This window comes from Lissotriton helveticus, chromosome 4_1, assembly GCF_964261635.1.
Source record: "Lissotriton helveticus chromosome 4_1, aLisHel1.1, whole genome shotgun sequence".
Lineage (NCBI taxonomy): Eukaryota > Metazoa > Chordata > Amphibia > Caudata > Salamandridae > Lissotriton > Lissotriton helveticus.
Window position 1 is genome coordinate 1,047,991,541 of NC_136063.1, and position 15,490 is coordinate 1,048,007,030.

The following is a 15,490-nucleotide window of genomic DNA, read 5'->3' on the forward strand; positions in this document are numbered from 1 at the left end:
TCTAGCCAGATGAGATCTGTTTCTTTACTGCATTTCCACTCTTAGCACTAGAGAACCTAAAAAATGTGTTTCAGGAAGATTGTGAGAATCAATCAATCAATTAGAACATTTGTAGAGCGCACTACTTCGAGGACCACCAGAGGATCAGGGCATGACCACAAGGAAAGCCACACATGTGTGTATGAGGGTCTGTAGCAGCAGAAGGGGATCTAGGCCACTTGTAGTGGGCACATCCAATGTTAAAGAAGCCACATCACTTACATGGGGTGCTCAGTTATAACTCTGAGCGGTTGCTCCCTCCGGAGCCTTCCCCCAACATGTTCCGCCCACCATAAGCATGGCACTGGATATATGTATTCATCAAAACAAATCCACTTGAAGTGTTAAAGCCATGTTGGATTAAACAATATACTCTAGAACTTTTAGAAGATGGCAAATTACAAAGTGAAAACTGGTTCAAAAAAATGTAATTTTACATCGGATAGTGATTCCAAAAGTTGTATTTGCACTGCTCGATCGGTAGCGAATTACACTCCCTTAATTGTGCACTCTGTAATCTGGTCAATGTGGTAAACATATTTGAAAGTGTTTGTAGCATATCTGCTAATCAGAAGAGTTGACTATTATACTTGCATGGTCACCAGAAGATTTACGAGAATGAAGACGTTTTTATTCAAGAATTGCATTTTTATTAAGATGCACATGCATTTGCCACTACACAAACACAACAGAATGCACTACAAATAGCCAAGCTAAACATATTAAGTTGAATGATGGCTGATGAGGTACACGTCTTCAGAATTTCCATGAATGTGTCAGGATAATTTCTTTTATCTTAAACCATGTTGCTAACTAAGCAGACTCTTTTGCCGTTAGAAAGAACCCATCCTGCGGCCGTACACGCATCGGAGCCTGTAGGGGGAAACAAACAACCGATACTAAATACTTTGAACATCTATTTGTGTCAAATATGTTAAAATATTTTATCAAGATTCACTGAACTGATTTAACCCGTGCTACTTAAAGGTAACTGCTTATTTTTTTGTAGCAAATGCAGAGCCTCTATAATGCTTCGAACACTGCAATGTCCTATATATACATTACTTCGTATATGTGATTATTTTGAATATGTCGTAGATTTGGAATTATTTACACTTCAAACATGTATTAGTTCCTTCATCATAAATGCATTTTACGTTTTCTCAGGTGAAATGTATTATATTTATAACTGTATTTATCAATGGCAATTTTAATGCACATTTCCATGGGTTTAAAATACAGCCCTTACATTAAATTACCCTCGATCAAAAGTGGGCCATTGTTCAAGACTTTGACCATCAACCAATAAAAATAAAATAATAAAAAGAAGACTCCGACCATGACATTAATGTTTTTTGTTAAATGCGCTACTAGTTTTAATATTATACCACATTCGACAGTGGAGATAACACATCTTGTAAACCTGAACAATACAGGGGTGAGCGCACAGCACTGTAGCATTCATATGCTGGTATAAATAGTAGGAGTAAAGCAAATTTTCAAAGGGTTCCTTTCCTGGGTCCTTGTGTTTAGTGGGAAGAAGGGTCCCGGGCAGAGTCTGGCTATATGAAGGTGCGGAAGCCATGATGTGGTGGCCGCCGTGATTGCGTCATTAGCTTCCCTCTTCGCTGCAGAGTAGTTACTCTGAAGGAAGCAAGAACAATGGACTTGACTAGCACTTCATCCCAAGTAATGCAGGCCACCCTCGCAACTCTGCAAGGGGTGGGAAACATGCCGGAGTCACATTTAACTGAGCAGCCGAAGCCTAGAGGTAGGCCAAAGGGAGAGGGCTGTTTCATCTAGTGTTTTTAGGACAGTCAGTGCATGTGTTTCATCCCCCAGGAGCATAGCAGCCGCAATCCTGGTATCTCCCCCCCTTCTTTGGAGTCTGCAGGTCAGTAAGGAGTTTGCAGGCAGGGAACAAGAGGGCCCCACTCTAGACCTGTCTGCAGTTGTGGCACAGTTGCGCCACCCTGGAGGCCTCTTTTAAATGGTAAGGTCCAGGAATTGCAGACTTCCCCCTAAATGTTCACAGAGGGTGCCACCCCCTCAGATAGGTGGAGCACACTGCGACCAGCAAGGGACAACAGCACCAAGGGAGTGTATCTATGGCACAGACCAGTGGAGGGCACAGTTGGATGGTGGAAACCACTGAGAGGAGCAGAAGGGAGTAGTGGAGGCAGGAGCCCCCATATGCACAGCCCAGGACTAAGGCAGCCTCCAGGCATACAGAAAATTGAGAATTCTTGTGTGAAGGGCACATGCACCCCAACACAAGCAAAGAAGATATCCGGTAGGGAGTGGCTGTCTAGTTGGAGCAAGAGATGGCGGAGAAGGACAGGGCACCTCTTTCCTCAAGAAGATCCCTGGCAGAGAAGACAAGGGCACTGCACTCTTTTGCAGATGGCAAGGGTGATGAGGGGAATACTGGAGATGGTGGGGGCAGAAAAGCTATATGGTCAGCTGTAGTACTGGTCCTTAAGCATAGTGGTAGGGTGAGCATGGTGATGGAGAGTAGAAATCAAGGGTTAAGGTTGTCCGGCATGACAAGAGTACGCCCGGACGTATGTTAAATCTACATTTCAATCAAAACCGTCCATCTCCGAGACGTGCAGTTGCAGGGAGTACAATTTCAGTGCCGACGTTATGTATACAGAGCCACGTCGATGGGCTGTGAATTGCATGAGCAGCTTTCAAAAAGTTAAGAACGTTTATGGAGTGGGCAGTACAGGTGGTGGCAATGTCAGAATGTGTGCTGCACTGTCTCAATGATTTTTTGATCATAGTGTTGAATGAGAAGGTAGAAGAGTGTGCCAGAATAATGCAACTTTCAAGGAAGTGATAACACTCCTGGGATCATGTTGGTAGATGAAACCATCAAAGGCCTCACCACAAGTTTGACATTTTTGGGCATGAAGCTCAACTCCATAGAAATGGAGTTGCGCCTGCCAAAGGACAAAACTAACAGCATTAAAGAATCTGCTGGTGCAGGCTCTAGTAAAAATCAAGTGGGAGATGTGCTTCATTGAAAAAATACAAGGACACTTACACTTTGCTTGCAGGGTGGTGTCCCCAAGGAGGGCCTTCAGGAGACAGATGGCTTTTGGGATGAATGGAGCATTGAAGGCCATCACAGGATAAGGCTGACATACAAGATTTAGTGAGATTTACAGATGTGGCAGACATACTTGAGAACCTACAGTGGAGTGATGGTATGGCAAGATGAAGACCCACTAACTTGGACACTCAAGATACTTTTGGACACATCAGGCCGGGCGTTTTTGGACTGTATCAGAAAGGGAGATGGTGCACTGAAGCATGGTAAGGAGCATGGCGACAGATGTGATACAGTATCACTCACCTAGAATTCTTCACTGTGCCAGTGCTAGACGGTATATGACCAGCATGTGCTGAGGCTGTTGAGGAAATGTGTCTTGCTGTGTTTACGATGGAACATACAGTGCAGCGCCAGACACATACTGGGTTTAGATAATTGAGTGGCTGACTCACTGCCTTGTTCGTAGTGGAAGAGGTGCTGTGGTTTGTCTCTAGAAACAGATGAGGCAGTTACATTGGTTAAGGGCAAGGAGGCTGATGGAAATATCACTGGTGGAATCCACACACTAGTCATACTGGGTGGCTGAACTGAGTTTGTGTGGCAGGCGACAGACTGCAGCGCAGGACTAATAACAGTTTGATTTGTAATGAGTTGAGAAAAAATGTATGAAGGTTAGTTCGTCACTGATGACTGCAGGAAAGCTGGCAGGCATAGCATATTACGGAAATGTGCTGATAGTTCTTCAATACCTCTGGGTCAGCACCAGGTTCTTTCAGGAGAGGTAGTACAATGGCTTTTTTTAAGAGATCGGGAACTACTCCCATCTTTAACCCCTCCCCTGCTGGTGACGGAACCACTCCGTCATCAGCTGCGGTCGCGCTGTGCTGATGATGAAGCGGTTCCGTCACGGCCCGCTCGGCACGCCTGCGCAGCGCAGATTCCGCGCCTGCGCTGAGCGTTTCATTGAGCGGGTGGGGCCGTGACGGAACCGCTCCGTCATGAGCACAGCGCAACCGCGGCTGGTGACGGAGCGGTTCCATCACCAGCATGCACCCGTCACACGGCCGCCCCGCCCCCTTAGCACTGCGGCGGAATAGCCGCCGCAGTGAACGGGTTAAAGAGGCCTTAATGAGGAATTAAGTCGTTATAGTCGGAGCTACAGCCTGCATAACTCTAGGCGGACATGGGTCATAAGGGAAGCCAGACTTTATTTTGATCATTAAAAACAGTAGGATCTTTCATTTAGGGGAGTAAAGGTAGCTAACACAATAGGATCATATATCTTCTTCTCAGGTTCCATAAACCTCATCCCTGGGCTGTCAGAATGGACTCTTTGAACTGATAGAGTGCAATTTTGCTCTGGTATTTGTAGGGGTGCATCATAATCACGGGTAGTCCGCACCCGCATATGCTCTTCATTGTGTTAATATTTGTGCCATTAGCTCATGTATTGTATTAACGTGGAAGTTGAAGTTTTTGGCATATTTTTGTAAAACGTGGAAAAATCAATATTGTAATTATTTATGATTAGATGAAAACCTTAACCTGAAGGATTGCTTCTGTGACTAATGAACGTTATAATTCGTATGCTCCTCTAACGCATTGATTTAAGTGTACACAGTAGTAATGCTCATGTAAATGCGTGTTTTAGGAATTTATATGTTGTTTTTTATGTTGGCTGATTTCTGTAGGCCTAATGTGTATTTCTTCCTGTTGCTCTTGAGTCGGGTTTCCTAGTAGGATTCATGCATGTGCAGAACGTGTTCTTTCTCCCGTTTTCAGTTGCAGGTGGAGAAATGCATCTTTGTTAGTTAGAATAATGTCTTTGTTTTAGGAGTTAGGCTCAGGGACGAGAAGATACATTGAACAGCGATGCTGATAATGTGGGATGATGTTCTTTCTCACTGAAGGAAGACTGCGAATCAAGGTCATTGATCCAAGGCCTGGGAGCATTGTTGCCCGCATGGAAAGTTACCTATGAGGAGTTGTCATGAGTAGATGGGGTGAAACCGCTCATTCTGATGGGAGTTTGCATTCTTGTATTGGAGTTAGGGACAGAGTCCGAGACGAGCTCTGCAGCTTTATGCTACTTGACCCATTCAAAGTGAATGGTCTTCTTCGGAAGCCTTCACAAGCTGACACCTTTCCAGAACTTGCCTTTGGGAATGCTAAGTAGGGGTGTCACATTAGTGGTAGTTGGGAGACAGACTAATGTTTTTTACTAACAAACCTCCGATGAAGGGGACTCTGGATATAGGCGCTGTGATATTCTGTGTCCTGATTCTTTAATTTGTTTTTCTGTATCTGCTACATCACCTTAACTTCACCCGTAGGTTTGGGTTTGTATTAGTTCCAATGTATTTCTACACCCTCATCTTGAGGTGTTTGCATGTCCAGTTGTTCTTGGTTTTGTAATAAACTAACTAAACTAATTTGGAGTCTGTGATTCTTCGGAGTCATGGAAACTGTAATGCATACTTGTCTAACAATAAATTTCCTCCCCTCCACACTTTTAAGCAGACAAAAAGAGACATCGGCCAGGAGTTCTAGAGTAAGTCGAGAACACAGAACCCAGCTCCTTCAGTTGGTAGCAGTGTCGGATGGTTGTCTCTTGAAGTGAGGGTAGAATCTAGACAACTCTAAAACAAAATCGACCCAGAGAACCCCAAAATAGAGCCTAATGATTGAGAACGAAGAACAACAGATTTCTACAGAGACCAATGGAAATTGATAGTGCGGTGAGAACAGCGGTGAACAGAGGAGTAAGTATCAATAGGGATGCGTTGTGTGATAGATTACGGTGATGATTTTGATTGTGTGATGTCTAGCTGAGTTGGGATGAGAGTTGAGTAAATGTGGTTTTGGACCGGATGAATGTGGTCCAAGAGTTTTGCTTGGTTTTGTTTATTGGGCTCAGGATAGCCTAAGATCCTGGGATATTTTTGTGGTGTAGAGTTCACCTATTTGTTGTAATTGTCTGACCGCTGGTTTGTTGGGAAGTTGTGAAGCGCTATTGATAACTCGCCCGAGACAGAGAACTGTGGGTCATATGTACAAGGAGTTAAGGCCGCTGTAGCGTCAATTTTTTGCCGTTACGGCAGTTTTTTTTATTGTCATGTTTACAAGTTGCTGCTAACCGCTGTTAGCGGCTGTTTTCCGGAGTAAACGTGCATTTTTTAGGATTGCCATTTCTGTTAGCGGGACTTAACGAAAATGAGATGCAAGGTGGGAATTCTTGTGTAAAAACTGTAGCTAACCCCACTGTGTGATATTTACAAAGAATTCCTTGCATGGTGCAAAACCCCCAAAAACTGCCTCTAACTCCAGTTAGAGGCAGTTTTCTTTTTTTTTTAAAGTTTGAGTTTATTGAAGTATAAAGAAACAAAGACAGGAAATGAAAATACAGTCACAAGTTATAAAAAACAAGAAATCTCTCTTACATAAAAGTATATATGATTGATGAAACAATACATGAAAATGTATTAAATAATAATGTTACTAAAAAAGAAGTCATGAGGTCATAACCTGCAAAATAAGACACATAAATGATATGAAAAATATTAAATGCAGTTAAGAAACTGAAATCATGGTGGTTTTTGAACTTCATCAGTGCGAACTTGGGAAACAGGTGGGATTGTATCAACTCTGGATAAATACTCAGTGAGGGGAAGCCATAAAAGATCACGTTTGATTGCAAGGGAAATGTGGGAGACAAAATTAGTATCTAGACGGTGGTTAAAACATACTGCATTCCACCAAGCACGAAATGAAACATCATTATCTTGTTTCCAATGAGAGGTAATATGATGTAAGGCAATAGCTATGAAAAGGTCAATTAATGTATAGCCGTGTAAGGAATTGGCAAAAATAGGGGAAAGAGAACCTAGAAAAATGTTATCAATGGAAAAAGGGAACTGGAAATTGAAAATCTTCTTAAACTGGGACCAAACCAATTGCCAAAAACGTAAAATGGGAGGACAATCGAACAACATATGTTTCAAATCAGCTGAGGAGCAGGGACAGGACCAACAAGTGGAAGGAGTGTCTGGGGAAAAAGATGACAATAGTAATGGAGTAAATAATGTACGATTATAAATGAAAAATAGGGTTTGAGTAGTGTTAGCAGCTCTGGAGGTACTATGGATTTTTGACCAAATTTTATCCCATAAAGTAAAAGACCAAATCTGAGAAAAATCATTTTCCCAAGCCAACTCAACCTTGGATTTGATTCGATCAGTAGAAGATTGAATTGATTTATAGAGAAAAAAGCAGAGGGTGAGTGATCGAGCGCAACGGACACAGGAAGATAGGTAATCGGAATAGAATTCGTAGCAGGGAGTGAATGTAGATATTGGGTAAGAGATGAAAGAAGTGATAGATATTGTAGGAGGGTAAGGAGAATAGCTTCTGGAGATCCTGAAAGGGAAGAGGTTGATTGCCAGAGAGAAGTTGAGAGATCCATTTTAGGCCAAGAGAGTGCCAGGTTTTCCAATATAAAGAGCGATTACGAATTTTGAGGTGTTTATTATGCCAAATAGGTTGGACATGAGTGGAGGAGGCTGATGGGTAAGAGGATGGTAAGTATGGTTGAAGAAGAGAACAAGAACGAGAAATGATGGGGGAGCGAAGAGACGTCACATTGGAAGAAAAGGAGAGAACCTCGCTAAATTCAAAAGGATGAAGGAAGGAAGATTCTAATTTAAGCCAAAGAGGAGGATAAAAAGGGAGGGTAGAAGAAAGCCATCGCAAAGCTTGCTTTAATGAGAAAGCGTTATGATAAGATTTGAAATTAGGAAATTTAACCCCTCCTAGTGATTTATCCTTTTTCAAGGAAGTAAGAGCTATTCGAGATTTTTTACCCTTCCACAAAAACTTTAGCAGGATAGAGTCTATCGATTTGAATAGTCTGGAATGTGAATGGGAATCATTGAGATGAAGTAGAGCACCAGAGGCGCCAACATCATTTTGATGGAGTCAAGACGGCCCCACCATGAAAGGAAAAGAGGGTTCCATCGGACAATTGCCGCATTGAGTTTTGCAGAAAGGGAATCGAAATTAAACTTAAGAATAACTGAGAGACGTGGAGCAAACCAAACACCCAGGTATTTGATCTTAGAAGGTTGCCAAGAGAATCCAGAAGCATCAAATAGATGCTTTTGACAAAGAGGATTTAGGGGTAAAATTTCACATTTATCAATATTAAGACGGTAACCAGAAACATTAGAAAAAGAGGAGACTTGATTTAAAAAGAAAGGTAAGGTGGAGTGTGGATCAGAACAATATAACAAAATATCATCAGCATAAACTGATAATTTAACTTGTTTTTGTGAGCCAAAATGAAAACCAGAAATGTTTTCATCAAGTCTGATCTTTGTCAAAAAGGGTTCTAAAGCTAAAACAAACAAAAGAGGGGATAAAGGGCAACCTTGACGTACGCCCCTCTGAAGGGGAAAATAATCCGAAGTTATACCATTTGCAAAAATTGATGCGTGAGGGCTAGAATAAAGTAAAGAAATAAGAGAAATAAATTTAGATGAGAAACCAATCCAGCGAAGAGCTTAAAACATGAAGTCCCATCCTATTCTATCAAAAGCCTTTTCGGCGTCAAGGGAAATGGCAGCTAATGGATAGGAAAGTGAGGGAGCCTTACTTAAAATATCAAAGAAAACACGGGAATTATCCGACGAGAGACGACCTTTAACGAAACCTGATTGTTCTGGGCCAATAATGTCCGGTAAAAGGGGGTCTAATCTGAGAGCTAAAATTTTGGCGAAAATCTTATAGTCTGTATTTACAAGGGAAATGGGGCGAACATTTTTACACAGGGTATGGTCTTTGTCTGGTTTGGGAATTAGACAAATTAATGCTTCTTGAAAGGTCCCCCGAGAAGATCCAGAATCAACAAAAGATTGAAATAACAGAAGCAGTTTAGGAAGAAGAAGAGAGGAAAAGTGATTGTAAAATTCGATAGTGAAACCGTCAGGTCCAGGCATCTTACCGCGACGAAGCACAGAGACGGCGTGTGAAATTTCAGAGAGGGTGACATCCGAATCCAGTGTGTGAAAATCAACATGAGAAGAAAGAGGGGGAGGAATGTTTTGAAAATAAGTAAGAAGATCAGTGGGATCAGGACGGGATTCAGGAGTGTATAAGTTTTGATAGAAAGAAACAAATTCATGTAATATATCTTTATCTTTAAACAGAGATACTCCAGCTGGGCCTTGGACAGATTCAATCTTTGTCCTTTCTTTCCGTAGTTTAAGATAGTTGGCTAATAACTTTCCCATTTTGTTCTGACCGCCATAATATCGAGAATTGCGTTTAAGTAAAGAATTAGAAGCAGCATTTGTGGTAAATTTATTAAAATCGAATTTGGCTGAGATGAGCTCGCGCAGCGAATTTTCAGAACCAGAATTATAATAAGTGTATTCTAACTGCTTAATTTTATCCAAAAGTTGAGTTGACTTAGATATCGATTTCTTTTTCTTTTGAGAGACATAATTAATGACAAAACCCCTAACAGCAGCCTTAAAAGAATCCCATACCATCACAAAGGGAGATTCAGGGAGATGATTAAGTGTAAAAAATTCAGTGGCAAAAACAGTAAATTGGGTACAAAAATCAGAATCAAGGAGTAGAGAATTATTAAATCTCCAGCGTCCGGGGTGAGGAGAAAAGGGGATAAGGTCAATATCAACAAAAACAGGAGCGTGATCTGAAAATAAAATAGAACCAATGTCTGAGTGAAGGACAAGTTGAGCTAAGGATTTGCTAAGGAAAAGGTAATCAATACGAGATTGGGAGTGATGGGTAGGGGAATAAAAAGTATATTCTCTGAGGTCGGGGTTACAAAGTCTCCATATATCTACTAATGCATTGTTATGAACAGAAGCAGTGAATTGGGAGTGCATTTTGGAGGTAACAAATTTGACCTTAGAATTTCTGTCTAAAATGGGGTCGAGTACTTGGTTGCAGTCACCACCAAAAATAACATATTTCTCATCAAGCGTAACAAGTTTTTCAGAAATAGCAGGCCAAAACAATTTATCAACTCCAGTGGGAGCATAAACATTAAAAATAACTATGGGAATCTTATCTATGAGTAGATTAACAAGTACCCAACGACCATTAACATCACATTCTTGGGATATAACGGAAACAGTTAACTTTTTATGACACAATATAACAGAGCCATTTTTCTTACCCGGAGCAGGAGAGTGAAAAAAATGACCCACCCAACAACGTCTGAGTTTCAAAGCCTCCGTTTCCGAAAGGTGGGATTCTTGGAGGAGAGCTACATCAGCTTTAAGTCTAGTCAAATGTGTCAAAACTCATTGACGCTTAATGGGGTTATTTAACCCCTTAACGTTCCAAGTAACTACTCGGAATGTAAATCAAGATAGAATGATACGGAACAATTAGATAAAATAGAGAAATGAGATGATGAAAAGAGATAGCAGAGAAGAAAGTGAAGGCAAAGTGTAGGTAAGAGAAGTAAATAAAGAGAAAACAGAGAGAATCCAGGAAGAAAGAAGGAGAGAAAAGAGTGAAGAAAAGAGATAATAGTAGAGAGAACAGAGCAATATAAGAAGAACATAGAAACATACCAACAGATACAGAACGAAGAGTGGGGGTGACGACGCAAGAAGATGACGACATCAACAACGGAACACACGCCATCGAACACCTGAGGAACCAGCATAGGACTGAACTGAATAGATAACACCGGGGTGAAGAAAAGGGGAGAGCATCTGCAAGGAAAATAAAAAATAAAGAAGAATATTAGAGAAAAGTACAATATACCAGGGCAGGACAAAATCAGCAGAGAAGAAAGAACAATAAAATGACACGATAGGATAATGAAAAAACAAATAGTTAAATCAGACAGAATTAAACAGCTCTTGCAGTGTCCATGACATCAGCTCCTTGTTGACGAAGAAATTCTTGAAGGACAAGTGGGTCGTCAAAAGTTGTTGTCTTGTCCTTATAGGTCACCTTGAAGAGACATGGGTGAAGCAAACCGAACCTGGCATTTAGAGCTCGTAGTTGTGGTCTCAAATCAAGGAACTGCTTCCGACGGTCCGCTGTCACCTTGGCCACATCCTGGGATAGATACAACCGATGGCCTTCCCACATAATTTGCTTTTTAGCTTTGGCAGCTGAAAGAACCTGAAGGAGATCGGTATATTGCAGGAACAGCATGATGACGCCACGAGGTTTAGCGGAGATTTTAGGACCAAGTCTATGCGCACGTTGTATATTGAGTGAAGAGGATGGAGGAAGGTCCAAAATTTTTGGCAAAAAGGATTGAAAAAATGCAGTTGGATTGGACCCCTCTGTATGTTCAGGAAGTCCATAAATTCGTAGGTTATTTCTGCGATTACGATTTTCTAACTCCTCCTTCTGCCTCCTCAGAAGTGAAACATCTTTTCCCAGAAGTGAAATCCTAGAGCATGAGGCTTGAAAGGTCTCCGTGGATTGTTCTACTAAAAGCACACGCGATTCAAGAGAGGACCATTTGTCGTGAAGAAATTGTAATGTCTTAGTAGTCTCAGCCATGAAGGGTTTTAGCGCACAAATTTCTTCAAGAATGAGATCTATAGAAGCAGAATGTGATGAGGAGCCTGGGGAGGGGGGATCTTTTTTCAAGCGTTTTGTCGAAGCAGGTTGCAAAAGTTTGCTTGAGGAAGTCGATTTTGGAATCGCCCCATGAGCAAAGTCAAGCTTATGAGAAGCAGGATCATCCATATTTGGAGGTGTAGAATCAGAATCCGAGGAATTACGTGGTTTGACCGAAGATGTAAGCTTGAGGGTACGCAATTTCCCCATGTAAGAAGAGGATAGACAATGTTACAACTACAGACTTCAGGTAAACCTCTGTAGAAGTAGTGTGCAATGGAAAAACACTGTGGCACACCAATATTTAATGCGTACAGAAACTGCGTTCAAAAAGGCATCAAACTGAGACAGCAAAGTAGAGAAGACGGAGGTTCATTCAATATGGCAGCTGTACATGACAACCTCCCTCTTCAGGAAAACCTCTGTAGAAGTAGTGCGCAAAGAAAAGACTTTGGCACACCATTAGACAATGCGTAGAGTACAAGCGGTCAAAAAAGGCGCCAAACAGAGACAGCAAATGTTGAGAAGACGCAGGTTCATTTAGCATGGTAGATGTACATCACATTCATCGTCTTTAGGAAAGCCTCTGTAGAAATATTGCGCAAGAAAAACACTGTGGTAAACCAATAATCAAAGCGGCAATGAAATGCGGGGAGAAGCAGTGACATTTACATGGCATCAGTACTTCAGTAGGAAAAAAGGAGCAAATAGAACTGTGACTGAGAGCGCATTCCACAGTGATTCAGAGGATGAGGAAAGAGGAGGCAGACAACCATAGGTATCGCAGATAACAGAAACGAGGCATTCATGAAGGAATTTGCACTCGTAGAAAATCTCGGTAAAAGAAAAAGAAAATGGCGGCCGCGGCAAAAGCGGACTGCGTCACAGCGAAAATTAGCGCATAACGCTGGTTTGTAGAAGAAAGGAGCAGAGGTATTTGCTCACCTCATGCTCCTACAAGTGAAGCAGGGCTCTACAGTTGCGGAACTCCGGTGAGTGCGAGGAAATCCGCCGGTGCCGGTGCTCGATTAGCGGAGCTCTGACGCTAAGCCGCCATCTTGTGCGGCGCTCAAGCCACGCCCCTAGAGGCAGTTTTCTACTACCAGAAAATAGCTGGTTTTAAAAATGGTGCAACTACTTGGGGCCTCATTTCAGAAGGTTTTGGCGCTGGACAGCACTCCAAGGAATGTTGTTGCACTGCCCTGTGACAAAACTACAGGGCAGGAATGCACACCATTAATAAGATAAGGCTCATTCATGGGCCTCATTCATGAAAAGTGTTGCATCGCTGCACCAAAACAGCGTTGCAACACATTTCACTATGTCCTTCTTGCGACACTATGGATGCGCTGTAATCACTGTATGGCACTCCATGTCGCAATTAATGACAGATACGTCGAGAATTCTAACATATTTGTCAGCACTAAAGTCACATAATGCTGCATTTATGTCACAAGCATGACGCAACTCCAGCAATGCATTGGGCCTGTGGCATTGCGTCACCCTTATGCCTGCGATGAGGCAGGCATAATGTACTGACACAGTGGCGTCCTACAGTTGTTTCAGCCACTCCTATGAGGCTTTGTTGGGTGGGCCCACCCTGCTTCCATCATACCTTATGCAGGTATAATGAGGACCAGGGCTTCACAAGGTCATGCATATGCCTAGCTGCATCGATTTGCAAATACGGTGCAACGTACTGCAAGAATCATGCTGCAAGTATGTCAAGAAAATGACACACCAGTGGGTGAAACTGTCAGAAGTGGCTCTTGAATAAGCCCCCCTTTCTTTTTCACCTACGTTGGCGCACAATGGCAGCCATGCACCAACGCAGGCCCCTTGTGCCATGGTGCAAGGGTGACTGTGTTGTGGAGTTGATTGATGTTGTGGCTCCATCTCTTCTCGAGATGTCTGAAGGCGGGACTGGAATAGTGGAGGGCAGGAGTGAACCAGTTGGCCTTCTTGGAGTATTGTTTGCCTCGTCATTTCTTGAAGGGTGCCAGGGTGTCCGCACAGTTGAAGAGCCATTGGTGGAGGTTGCACGCTGTAGTGATGGCGACTGTAAGCGTTGGCGGAGTGGTGGTGCTGAGGGAGTTGACGAGAAGTTCTTCAGTGGCCTTGATCCAGCTGCGACGGGGGGTAATGATGGCGATGGTGTACGGTGGGCATGGTTAAGGCATGATGTAAATAATGATTGTCAGTACAAGAGATTTCTGTGGTGTGGGTGTAGTTGAAGTTCCAGCAGGTGGAGGAGACAGCCTCGAGCGTGTGTCAGGCTATGTGGGTTGGTGCAGTGACTAGCTGCTTGAGTCTGATGTTGGCGAGGTTCACCAGGAGGGGGGAGGTGTTCTGGTCACTGGGGTTGTCCAGGTGGAACTTGAGGTCTCTGAGTAGGATGTAGTCAGTCAATGGGAGAGCCTGGGGTGCGCTGAGGTCTACAATGGCATCAGTAAATTGGTCTTCATGACCCGGGGGGCCTCTAGATGAGGATGCCGTGGAGGGTGGTGTTGGGGTTGGTCCAGATCTGTAAGTGGAGGTGTTCCATGGTCACCGTTGGGTCATCAGAGTGCGTGGTCAGTTGGAGTGCGCTTTTTTAGACAGTGGCAATGCCTCCTACTGCACGCTCAGGGTAGCCTGTCCGGGTGAATTTGTGGCTGTTGTGGATGGTGATGGCGATGTCCGTTCCGGAGCAGAGGTTGGTCCAGGTTTCTGTGAAGAAGGCAATGTATGAAGAGGTGGCATTGAGGATGTCTTAGATTTCTGATGCTTGTTTGTGGAGGGACCCCACATTGAGGAGGACGCAGTTGAGCTGGTTGGCTGCGCTGTTGGTTGGCTGGGCAGCAAGAGATGCGGGCGTGGCAGAAGATGCGTTTGCAGTTTCGACAGGCGCAGGGTGAAAGAGAATTCTACAGTGTAGCTGGATGGCAGGCGGTGCGGTGTCAAGGGTTGATGGTGATGAGGGTGCTGGCGTTGTAGCCGTGGAGTGTCTGAGAGGAAGGGTCCTTGGTGCTGGGCGAAGTCCAAGAGCAGACGGATGCAGACAGGCTTGCCTTTGATGCACCAGTGGTACACCTGCTGTGCATGGCCGTACAGGAGCCACCATTAAGTAGTGCTGCGAGGGAAACTGAACAGCAGGGAGGCAGGAAACACGAGAAAGGACATTGGAGGGATGCGGGGGTGTTGTAAATATATTTGTAAAAGTTCTTACCTCGAGGCCGGGGCCCGTGTTTTCTGTGGTCCTGCTCTCCTGAGTCTGCTTCCAGGAACAGGAAGAAGGCAGCAGGCTCCCACCCCCTAAGCCAATCACAATGATGCAATGCAGCGTTGTGATCATTCTTGAGCGCTGTGACAAGGCGTTCAGCCAAGGGCCAGAGGGGTGGGCATGTACTCCATGCAGGCTGTAAGCAAACAGGGAAGTGCCCATGACTGCTTTGGGCGGCCTGAGAGTGCTGACCAAACAGTCATTGTGCACTTGAGTGAGTACACCACTCTGCCCCTGCCGTGCTCCATGAGTAGAGCAGCCCCACCCACCCTCCCACCCGCAAACGAAACATAGCATGAGTACATCAAAAAGTTGTCATCATGTTATATTTCCTCTTCTTGCACTGCTTGAAAGAAGAGGGGCGACGCTCTTCCGCCATAGCGAATGAGCTGCCACTGGGGGTACATCACCCACAGGTGCTAGTCCCAGTGCTTAATTTGTAAAATATGAAGTGCAGGTGCTCAAATCTTTGTTGGAGGCCACACCTACTTTTTCTGGCTCCACCCACTTCA

At 43.7% G+C, this 15,490-nt stretch overlaps 1 long non-coding RNA gene across 1 annotated transcript in view; it reads right to left on the reverse strand.

Moving 5' to 3' along the window:
- Positions 1 to 781: 781 nt before the first annotated feature.
- The window catches only part of LOC144828973 (uncharacterized), a 221,002-nt gene continuing 206,293 nt past the window's right edge, over positions 782 to 15,490 (reverse strand). The window contains exon 3 of the long non-coding RNA XR_013610567.1: positions 782 to 912. This is a non-coding gene — a long non-coding RNA (uncharacterized LOC144828973). The remainder of the gene's footprint in view (positions 913 to 15,490) is intronic.